Source organism: Bactrocera neohumeralis, unplaced genomic scaffold (assembly GCF_024586455.1).
Source record: "Bactrocera neohumeralis isolate Rockhampton unplaced genomic scaffold, APGP_CSIRO_Bneo_wtdbg2-racon-allhic-juicebox.fasta_v2 cluster11, whole genome shotgun sequence".
NCBI lineage: Eukaryota > Metazoa > Arthropoda > Insecta > Diptera > Tephritidae > Bactrocera > Bactrocera neohumeralis.
In genome coordinates this window covers 22,239,913-22,251,509 of record NW_026089624.1, presented here as the reverse complement: position 1 = coordinate 22,251,509, position 11,597 = coordinate 22,239,913, and positions in this window count along the sequence as shown.

Below are 11,597 nucleotides of genomic sequence, written 5' to 3'. Positions count from 1 at the left end.
GAGGCCTATTTTTACCCTTTTTTATATATACAGTTTTAAATCAATCTACTTATTATAAAAAATGTGACTAGACAAAAATAAATATATAAAATCAGGTACAATTCATGAATATTAATTACATTAAAAATATAACATTACCAATATATGTCAAAACAATCAACTGAAAACTATTTAACCAAAAAACCAAAATAAATATTAAAAAATCAGGTACAATTCCATTGTATGTATACATTAACAATACAAGTCAAAACAATCAACTTGAAATTATTTAAACAAAAACTAAAATAAATATAAAAAATCAGTTACAATTCAGGAACAACAACAGTAATATTCAAAACAATCTACTAAGTAATAAATAATATTTACAAAATATTCTAAATCACCCACAGCGAAATACTTATTAAAAACCTTATCAAAGGAATAGTGGTGGAAAGAAGGGTCCTATACATGGTACACGAAAACACTTAAAAAACAAAAAAAAATATTGATAATAAGCGTACAAACCTAATCGCTAAACTTCTCATTTCAAAATTACAGATCAAGGTAACTTTGGAAATGCGGCCTTCGACAGACAAACTTTTTGACAAATATAAAATAATTCAGACTGACAGACATATATATATATAAATTGCGACTCATATAGACAGACAAACGGATGTGATTACTATTTATGTGTAATACACAAGAACTTTACGTTTTTGAAATCACTTTGTTTTACTTTTTTATTAAAAGCGTTTACTAGGAAATATGTTCTAATTCTAATGAATAGACATTTTATGATATCAGAATTACAATTTTCACAACAATAGTACGGTTCTACGTTAACCATTTTTTCAAATAATATTTGGGAAAACCCGATCCTATGGCAAGTAGAATCAAAATGTTGTGTATAAATATCTTCGATTTTTGATAGAAATCTATAAATTTAAGGGGTGGTTTTACTATTTGGCAATTACTATATTGCTTTTCTGAAGTGAAGAAAAAATCTTGTTGTTTAAAATATTTATAGTACAAATAACCGCAAAAGTACACAAACGCATTTTTATGCAGAAAGCTGCTTTCATCTAGATTTACCTCGATTTGTATATTTTGAAATGAGGTAGAATTGGTAGGTCTTGGTAAACTTTGAAAAGTTTGCCAAGAGGTATTTTGAACCAAAGCGTCGTTGCAGGCGCTTTTGAGGGAGCTATTAGAAAATGACTCACACTGGTCAACTGGCAAGAGTTCGCAGTTCCCTTTATCTACACAACGAATATATCCTATGCCCCAGGTTTGTCTGAAAAGATATGAGAAACGCTGCGGAGTTATTCTCACATCAATAGGGGCTTTGTGTGCCGAGGTCAATTTATGGGTGCAACTAATGTCGTTTGGGGTACCATTTTCATATATATGAACGATATCCGACCATTCAACTGGGCGCCCATTTACAATGACTTTATTTTTTTTTATTTTCTAAGCAGTTTCGTGTACTTTTTAAAAGGTGAGGAGAATCAAAGAAGTAAATGACTTCCGAGTCATTCACTTCGAAATAGGGCCTTTCTTTACATACTCCTAATAACCTAGCAAAATTAACAAAATTTGACCCTTGGTCGCTAACTATTTGGCAGGGACGCAATCCAATACCCTGGAGTTGACCTATGGCTTCGAATATATATTTTTTCATTATATCTCCTTTGCAAGCTTTGTGCACAAAAAAATATGCTAAAGGCTGGGTCCAAGCTTCTCCACCAATACCTTGGACGAAAAGTGTTAAAACACTAGAAGCTACTCGAGAGGTACGATTTTCATCACCGTAATCCTCCAACCCAATAATCCAGTCCCTATTTCTCTCATACTGAAGGTGAATTTTCAGAGACATTTCGTCACAGCATATCGAAACATATCTCTGTGCGTCAGTGAAACCACGGCTTCTCAACTCCAGGGCTTTAATGCTGCTAAAATTGCAGCCAGGGTTACGCGGCCAACCCTGAACAAATTGTTCGAGGGTCACTTGCGATGGCCAATTAAAAATGGGCTGTAAATACCTGAACGCAATAGGTGATAAAAATTTTACAGCCAGAGCTAATGTTTTTAATTCCCTATCATATCTATAACCCTTCGAAGTACGGGGTGCATTTTTTAAACAATTTCTCACACATATCGCAAGATGTGGAGGAAGTTTGCCGCATAGCTCTGAAATTTGTCTATTTTCTTCCTGCCCTACTATAGACAAATTTTTATTATTTTCTAAAATTTCTATTTTATTCTCTAAAGCTCTCACATTATTGCGTAAAAATTCTATTTCCTGCGATTTTTTGTCTAACTCCTCCCGATACATTCTTTTTCTAGGTGTCCCTTCTGTTAAATATTCATCTGTTGGCGTTTGCCTACTATTTGCCCAAGTGCTAACTATTTGAGAGTTACCTAAAGAGGAATAATATGTATGATCTTCATTATATAGGGGTTGAAGGGATTTACCCAAAGTCTCAACTTCAAACATATTAGTGTTTGAAGTCGAGACAGTTCTAATTGGAGAAGAGCTAAGATGCATCGGGTTAAAATCTGCACTACCTAATTCTATAATGTCTTGTTCGTGTTGGTCAAATACACTACCTACTTGTCCACCACAACCTATTGCCTTATCTACTCTAACTGCAGGTGATAATACTTTTAAATTTAAATCCGGTGTAGCTGATCTGGAGATAAGCCGTCCCTTCCTCATCTTTAATGAAAAATGTCTTTGGCACGCAAATAAATATTTAGCCGTTGGATATTTTACGACCAACAGCTTGATCCATTCGTGCCGCCTAATTGAAATTAAACAAAAAATACGTACATTAACTAAACTAGTAAACTAACATTTTAAAAATAAACAGTTGCATCAAAAATATCACAACGACAATACAATATTAGAAACAAAACTATTAATTTAATTTAACAAATACTTTTAAATTAATTTTTTAACATTTAACAACACGATTTTAAAACTTCACATTAATTTCACATTTTTTAACATTTAACAACACGATCTTAAAACTTCACTTTTTTATAAAATCACGATTTAGGACGACCCTATTCACTTCTTGTTCACTTTTTTGCACTAACTTTACATATTTATTTACTTACGATAATATTATGTACATATTTATATACATATGTACGATAATATTATGTTCATAATTATATTATTTTTATACATAAAACTCACCTGGACATTTCCCCTTCTGATGGGATGGGAAGGGATACAGCGGCACCACCAAACTGCAACCAGCAATACACTTTCTGCAAGGCATCTTATACAAAATCAAACAACAAATATTAACAAATTGAATTAATTAATGTTACTATACTTACATACGCTGAATATCTCTTTAATCGATGATTTAATTTTCACTAAACACAAACTTAAAATAACTATCTATAATAATAATATATATAATAACCTGGAGCTTCTTAAGCTTAAAAAAATATCCGTTAAAATGACTTGACACATTACACGGTTGCACGAAATACATAGTTTTTACACAAATATTATATAAATATTTTTCATACAATTGGAAACATTTAATAATATATTGATACAATAATTAATATTTTGGACAAAACTGATTAAATTTAATATTTAGGAATTTAAATAATCGCAAAATATTTGAATATTTTATAAAAATATTGTTAATGTTATAAATTTTAAAACCAAACACGGCAACACACTATAGCAGTTTTGAGGCATTTGAACGTTTTAGTAGTAGAATATTTGGGGGCAACCCGAACCAAGTGCCTAATTTGTAGTAGAATATTTAAGGGCAACCCGTACCAAGTGCCTAATTTGTAGTAGATTTTTGCGTATGGGTTAGTGAAAAATGAAGGATTGGTTACTTGTAGGTTTATACAATGTTAGCAAGCGTATAGAACTGAGCGATTTTCGTGTTTTCTCAAAATTGCGAGAATTTTTGAATAAATAGCGACTACTAAATCTAAAAATTTAATTAAAAGCATGCCCCGACGTCGTACTGATAACGACGTACTATCTGTACGTGCGAAGAGACAGCGCAATGCACGTACTATTGAAACAGAAAGTCAGCGGGAGACGCGCCTGATGCAAAATAGGGTTAGAAACCATGCGCGCCGGTTTGAAACCAGCCAACATTTGTGGCGTGAAAAAAAGCTTTCGGGTATGCGCTACGATGCTGCGATTGAATGTGCAAATGACCAATATATTTCAATTGGAAATATGTCAATTGTTTGTAGTTTTTGTTCTGCCAAAAGATATTCAGGTGAATCAGTTGGCATGTGCTGCCTTGGTGGAAAAGTCTATTTAGAAGAAATCCCCCCTCCACCCGAACCACTAAAGTCCTTATTAACAGGTAATCATCCAAAATCGACTCATTTTTTGCAAAATATGCGGAACTACAACAATGCATTCCAATTTACTTCATTTCGGAGTAATCAAATTGTCGAGCGTGGTTATATGCCTACGTTTAAGATACAAGGGCAAGTTTACCACTTAGCAGGTAGTTTGTTTCCGGAATTAGACCAAGGACATCAATTCCTTCAGATTTATTTTATTTCAGACTCTGAAGCACAAGCGTCCGTAAGATGTAGTAGAACAGCGCAAGTAGTTGACAAAGGAGTTGTAAGGGTTTTGCAAGACATGTTGCATGAACATAACGCGTATATTTCGTCATTTAAAACTGCATTAGAAAGTGTTCCACCAAATACTCCAGATTTCCAAGTAATTATTCATGCAAATAAAGTGCCTGTCGGAAGTCATCCTGGTCGATACAATGCAGCATGTACCATTGAAGTTGCGGTTATGATAACTGGTCAAGAATTTAATAAAAGGGACATAATTTTAAAAAGTCGGTGCAACAATTTAGTTCGAATTTCTGAACTTCATCGTAGTTATGATAGTCTCCAATACCCACTAATATTTTGTCGCGGTGAAAACGGTTACTAGACAAATATTCCACAAATTGATCCTAATTCGAAAGAGCCTATCTCAAAAACAGTTTCCTGCATGAGCTTTTATTGCTACCGTTTAATGGTAAAGGAAAATTTGTTCAACCCGATTCATAAGTATGGAATGTTAATGAATCAGTACATAGTTGATCAATACGCTAAAATTGAGACAGAGCGTCTGGCGTATTTACGAAATAACCAAAAACAGTTACGTGCAGAGAACTATATTCATTTGAAGGATGCTTTAAAATCAAATGAAGAACCAAATCAAATTGGTCAATTAGTTATTCTCCCTGCAACATTCACAGGCGGCCCTAGATATCTTCATGAAAAAACGCAAGATGCTATGACTTATGTCAGGAATTATGGGAAGCCTGATTTGTTCATAACAATTACATGCAACCCTAACTGGGAAGAAATTAAAACCAATTTAGATTCAAACACTGTTGTTCAACAGCGCTATGATATTATCAATAGAGTTTTTAACTTAAAAATTAAAAAGCTGTTAAAATTAATTAACAAAGCTCATATATTTGGCCCGCCTCAGTGCCATATGTATACTGTGGAATGGCAAAAGCGTGGACTTCCACATGTGCATCTATTGCTTTGGTTAAAAAATAAGATAACAGCAAATCAAGTTGATAGTGTTATTTCCGCCGAATTACCGAATAAGCAACGCGATCCAATTTTGCACGATTTGGTAGTGAAGCACATGATACATGGACCATGCGGTGCTTTAAACCCTTACGCTCCATGTATGAAAGAGAACCGCTGTATAAAAATATATCCAAAAGCTTTTCAAGATACCACATCCTGTGGGGATGATGGATATCCAAAATATCGCCGTTTATCCCCAGCAGAAGGAGGTCAAACAGCATCGTTGCGCAACTACACTGTTGATAATAGCTGGGTGGTACCATATAACCCTGTGTTATTAAAAGCTTTTAATGCCCATATCAATGTGGAGCTCTGCAGTTCTATAAAATCTATTAAATACGTATGTAAATACATAAATAAGGGTAGCGACCAAGCAACTTTTACAATAAATTCGTAAGATGAAATTCAAGAATTTCAGTCTGGAAGATACATATGCACGTCGGAAGCTCTGTGGAGAATTTTCTCTTTTGATATCCATGATGGCTATGCTACTATTACTCATCTATCAGTTCATTTAGAAAACGGCCAAAGGATATATTTCAACGAAAATAACGTGCGTGATATTGTTAATAATCCAACAGATACGACTTTAACGGCTTTTTTTAAGTTATGTGCAAATGATGATTTCGCCAAAACTATAACCTACGACAAAGTTCCTGCTTATTACACGTGGAATGGATGGTTGAGGGTTACGAAAACTTAAAAAAGGAGACGACTTGGGAAGAGTTTATGTTGTTCATCCCAATAATAGTGAATGCTTTTACCTAAGGATGCTTTTACATAAAGTCGAAGGCCCAACTTCTTTCCAATTTTTGAAAACTGCTCAAGGTAGGGCTTTTAGTTCCTTTTAAGCAGCCTGCAAAGCTTTGGGTTTGTTGGACGATGACTCACTTTGGGAACAAACGCTACTGGAAGCAGAAATTAGTGCTTCGTCTGTTTCGATGCGATATTTATTTGCTATAATTTTGTCTTTTTGTCAAGTTTCAGATTCTGTTGAACTTTGTAATAAATTTAAAGAAAGTATGTCAGAAGACATATTGCAAAGAAAAAAACGAGAAGCTGGTAATCAAAATTTAGGTTACAATCAATTAATTTTTGATGAGGCTTTGTGTGACCTTAACAAAATTTTGATTTCTCTTTGCGGTAAAACAGTTACCGATTTTTCCCTTGCACTGATAACTGACGTTAACACTGTCAATAATAGACTATACGAGAGAGAAAAATCATATGATCAACATCAACTACTTGAAATTGTTAGACGTAATGAAGATAAGCTTAATTCAGAACAAAAAAGTATATATAATTTAGTTTTGAGTTCTGCTTTTAATTGTGAGAGTAAAATATTCTTTCTTGATGCCCCTGGGGGTACTGGGAAAACCTTTCTTATTAATTTACTATTGGCAAAAGTTCGGTCTTTAGGGAAAATCGCGTTAGCTGTTGCATCCTCAGGCATAGCAGCAACTCTTCTCGATGGAGGAAGAACTGCCCATTCAATGTTTAAAATGGGCAAATGACAGACAAAAACTGTAAAGTAGACATAAATCAAAGTCTTTGTGTACCTGTTAAAAACCTTGAAGAACTTATAGAAAAGGTCTATCCAGATATTTCAAATGGAAGTGGGAAAACATAGGATTGGTTTAGGAGAGAGCTATTTTAACTCCAACAAATGACGAATGTTATGTAATTAATGACATTGTTCAATGCAAATTTGACGCCCCTAATAAGACTTACTATTCAGTCGACACAGTTGTCTATTCTGAGCAAATAGTTCATTTTCCAACCGAATTTCTTAATCCATTAAATCCGTCTGGCGCACCTCCGCACAAACTAAATCTTAAACTAGGCTCACCAGTTATTTTGTTAAGAAACCTAAATCCTCCAAAACTTTGTAACGGCACCCGCTTGGTTCTAGTATCTTTCAAAAATTATTTAATAGAGTGTAAGATTGTAACTGGATGTGGCGCTGGAGATATTGTATTAATACCCAGAATACCTATTATTCCGACAGACTTGCCTTTTCAGTTCAAACGCCTCCAATTTCCTTTAAAACTTTGTTTCGCTATGACAATAAACAAATCTCAAGGCCAAACATTAGAAGTCGCTGGACTGGACCTAAGTATCAATTGTTTCTCTCATGGCCAGCTTTACGTAGCTTTGTCGCGAGTCACTAATAAAAATAATTTTTTTATTTTATCTCCTGAGAAAAAAGTTCTAAATATTGTTTACAGAGAAATAATTTAATATACCGGAGCACCGGTTTCAGGTTTTGCCTCATTTTAAAGAGAATTTAATTTTAGTTTTTATGCATTTTTTCACTTAAGAATTCTTTTCTTTGCAGTCAAGCCAGTTCATAAAGACTGAGAAATTTTGAAATGAACGCTTTAATTGTCATAAAACAAATAAAGAATTAAAATAAAATCTCTCCTAAAAATATTTTGCTTACTGATGAACAATAAAAATCTACGAGATTACTTAAGTTTTTTTATTTAACTTAGCTTTAGGCATAACTGAAATTAAAAATATAACTATTCCGTTAAATTGCTTTGTTGAAATCAGTTGTAAATGTTAAAGATTAAGTTGAACTAAAGAACAGTCTAATGATTTAAGTTTATTTTTTGTTTTATTAATATTTTTTTATTTTGCATATTTTGACGGGCGTGGCGAAGCCTCGCGCAACTATTGCCAGCTAGTATATATATAAAATAAAGCAGTCGCCACCGATCACTATATGAACGGTTCAGGTAAATCTGATACAGTCTAAAAACTTCGGTTGTAAGCGCAATATTCTGAAATTCGGTACACATACTTACTTTAGTAAGAGGAATCAGGGTACCAATTTCCAACTTCCTAGCTGTTAGACGTTAACGCGACGCTGTTTTTCGACAAAGGGATTTCACTGATCCGAACTTCCGAAATTCCAGCAATGCCAGTATGATCTCTGGCTGTTAATGGACGATTCTTAAGCCCCAATTTCTTTATTTTATTGACGTGTTGATCATCAATTGATGTTGATAGCCGTCCTGGACATGGTTCGTCGTCAACGCGTTCAAGACCGCCTTTGAATAATTTGTATCAATCGAAAATACTTGCTCGCGACAAACACTTATCATCGTAAGCCTTTTAAACATTCTGGATCTTTCGGCACCATAAATATGATTCCGCACACAAAATTTAATGAAACTTTTTTGTTGAACAATTTCACAAACGTAAAAATCGGCGCATGCACTTTATGTACTTCAGAAAGATAAGCGTATTCTAAACACTAATAATTATTTTGATGTGATATTTGACATACAGTGACATACAGTCATATTAACCCAGAAATAAAATATTTCGTCGAATGCATTTTCGCACGAAATATAAATTAAAAAGTCTTACTATTTTTTGTTCACAGTAAGCACCTAATAGAAAGATTTTCGAACTTCCAATTGACTTCAACATATACCACGTATATAATCAAAAATCGGGTGCCCTATATCTCATATAGCACAGAAACCTTAAAAACTCGAAGATATTTCCCTATCTTTAATCATGGCAAGTTGCAAGAGTATCAAATGTTCGGTTACACCTGAACTTAGTCCTTCTTTATTTGTTTAAGTTTATAACACGACGGCCCTTTTAGGTTCTCTTTATTTTTGCAAATTCGATAAAGTGATACAAAGGATGGTACTGTTACGGTATTGTTTTTGGCCAAGAATTGGTCCATTGATGCATTTTTTTTAACAAACGAAAATCGCCAAACTCATAAAAACACGTCTAACCTTAGCGGTTGCTACAGACAATACATGCAGTGGATTTTATTTTCCAAAACCGCGAAAGTTTAATATTGAAGTTCTTGATATTTTTTTAACACACCTCGTATATCAAATTTTTACATAGAAATACTGAAAAAAATAGATGTTAAGGTTTCACTTAAAAAATTAAACCATTCATAAGGCAGGCACTAAATCTTTAGATAAGTTGGTCTTTCACATCCTCTTGCTGTGTACAATAATGTAAAGTTTGTTTTTGGAAGATACATATGCACGTCGGAAGCTCTGTGGAGAATTTTCTCTTTTGATATCCATGATGGCTATGCTACTATTACTCATCTATCAGTTCATTTAGAAAACGGCCAAAGGATATATTTCAACGAAAATAACGTGCGTGATATTGTTAATAATCCAACAGATACGACTTTAACGGCTTTTTTTAAGTTATGTGCAAATGATGATTTCGCCAAAACTATAACCTACGACAAAGTTCCTGCTTATTACACGTGGAATGGATGGTTGAGGGTTACGAAAACTTAAAAAAAGGAGACGACTTGGGAAGAGTTTATGTTGTTCATCCCAATAATAGTGAATGCTTTTACCTAAGGATGCTTTTACATAAAGTCGAAGGCCCAACTTCTTTCCAATTTTTGAAAACTGCTCAAGGTAGGGCTTTTAGTTCCTTTTAAGCAGCCTGCAAAGCTTTGGGTTTGTTGGACGATGACTCACTTTGGGAACAAACGCTACTGGAAGCAGAAATTAGTGCTTCGTCTGTTTCGATGCGATATTTATTTGCTATAATTTTGTCTTTTTGTCAAGTTTCAGATTCTGTTGAACTTTGTAATAAATTTAAAGAAAGTATGTCAGAAGACATATTGCAAAGAAAAAAACGAGAAGCTGGTAATCAAAATTTAGGTTACAATCAATTAATTTTTGATGAGGCTTTGTGTGACCTTAACAAAATTTTAATTTCTCTTTGCGGTAAAACAGTTACCGATTTTTCCCTTGCACTGATAACTGACGTTAACACTGTCAATAATAGACTATACGAGAGAGAAAAATCATATGATCAACATCAACTACTTGAAATTGTTAGACGTAATGAAGATAAGCTTAATTCAGAACAAAAAAGTATATATAATTTAGTTTTGAGTTCTGCTTTTAATTGTGAGAGTAAAATATTCTTTCTTGATGCCCCTGGGGGTACTGGGAAAACCTTTCTTATTAATTTACTATTGGCAAAAGTTCGGTCTTTAGGGAAAATCGCGTTAGCTGTTGCATCCTCAGGCATAGCAGCAACTCTTCTCGATGGAGGAAGAACTGCCCATTCAATGTTTAAAATGGGCAAATGACAGACAAAAACTGTAAAGTAGACATAAATCAAAGTCTTTGTGTACCTGTTAAAAACCTTGAAGAACTTATAGAAAAGGTCTATCCAGATATTTCAAATGGAAGTGGGAAAACATAGGATTGGTTTAAGGAGAGAGCTATTTTAACTCCAACAAATGACGAATGTTATGTAATTAATGACATTGTTCAATGCAAATTTGACGCCCCTAATAAGACTTACTATTCAGTCGACACAGTTGTCTATTCTGAGCAAATAGTTCATTTTCCAACCGAATTTCTTAATCCATTAAATCCGTCTGGCGCACCTCCGCACAAACTAAATCTTAAACTAGGCTCACCAGTTATTTTGTTAAGAAACCTAAATCCTCCAAAACTTTGTAACGGCACCCGCTTGGTTCTAGTATCTTTCAAAAATTATTTAATAGAGTGTAAGATTGTAACTGGATGTGGCGCTGGAGATATTGTATTAATACCCAGAATACCTATTATTCCGACAGACTTGCCTTTTCAGTTCAAACGCCTCCAATTTCCTTTAAAACTTTGTTTCGCTATGACAATAAACAAATCTCAAGGCCAAACATTAGAAGTCGCTGGACTGGACCTAAGTATCAATTGTTTCTCTCATGGCCAGCTTTACGTAGCTTTGTCGCGAGTCACTAATAAAAATAATTTTTTTATTTTATCTCCTGAGAAAAAAGTTCTAAATATTGTTTACAGAGAAATAATTTAATATACCGGAGCACCGGTTTCAGGTTTTTTTGCCTCATTTTAAAGAGAATTTAATTTTAGTTTTTATGCATTTTTTCACTTAAGAATTCTTTTCTTTGCAGTCAAGCCAGTTCATAAAGACTGAGAAATTTTGAAATGAACGCTTTAATTGTCATAAAACAAATAAAGAAT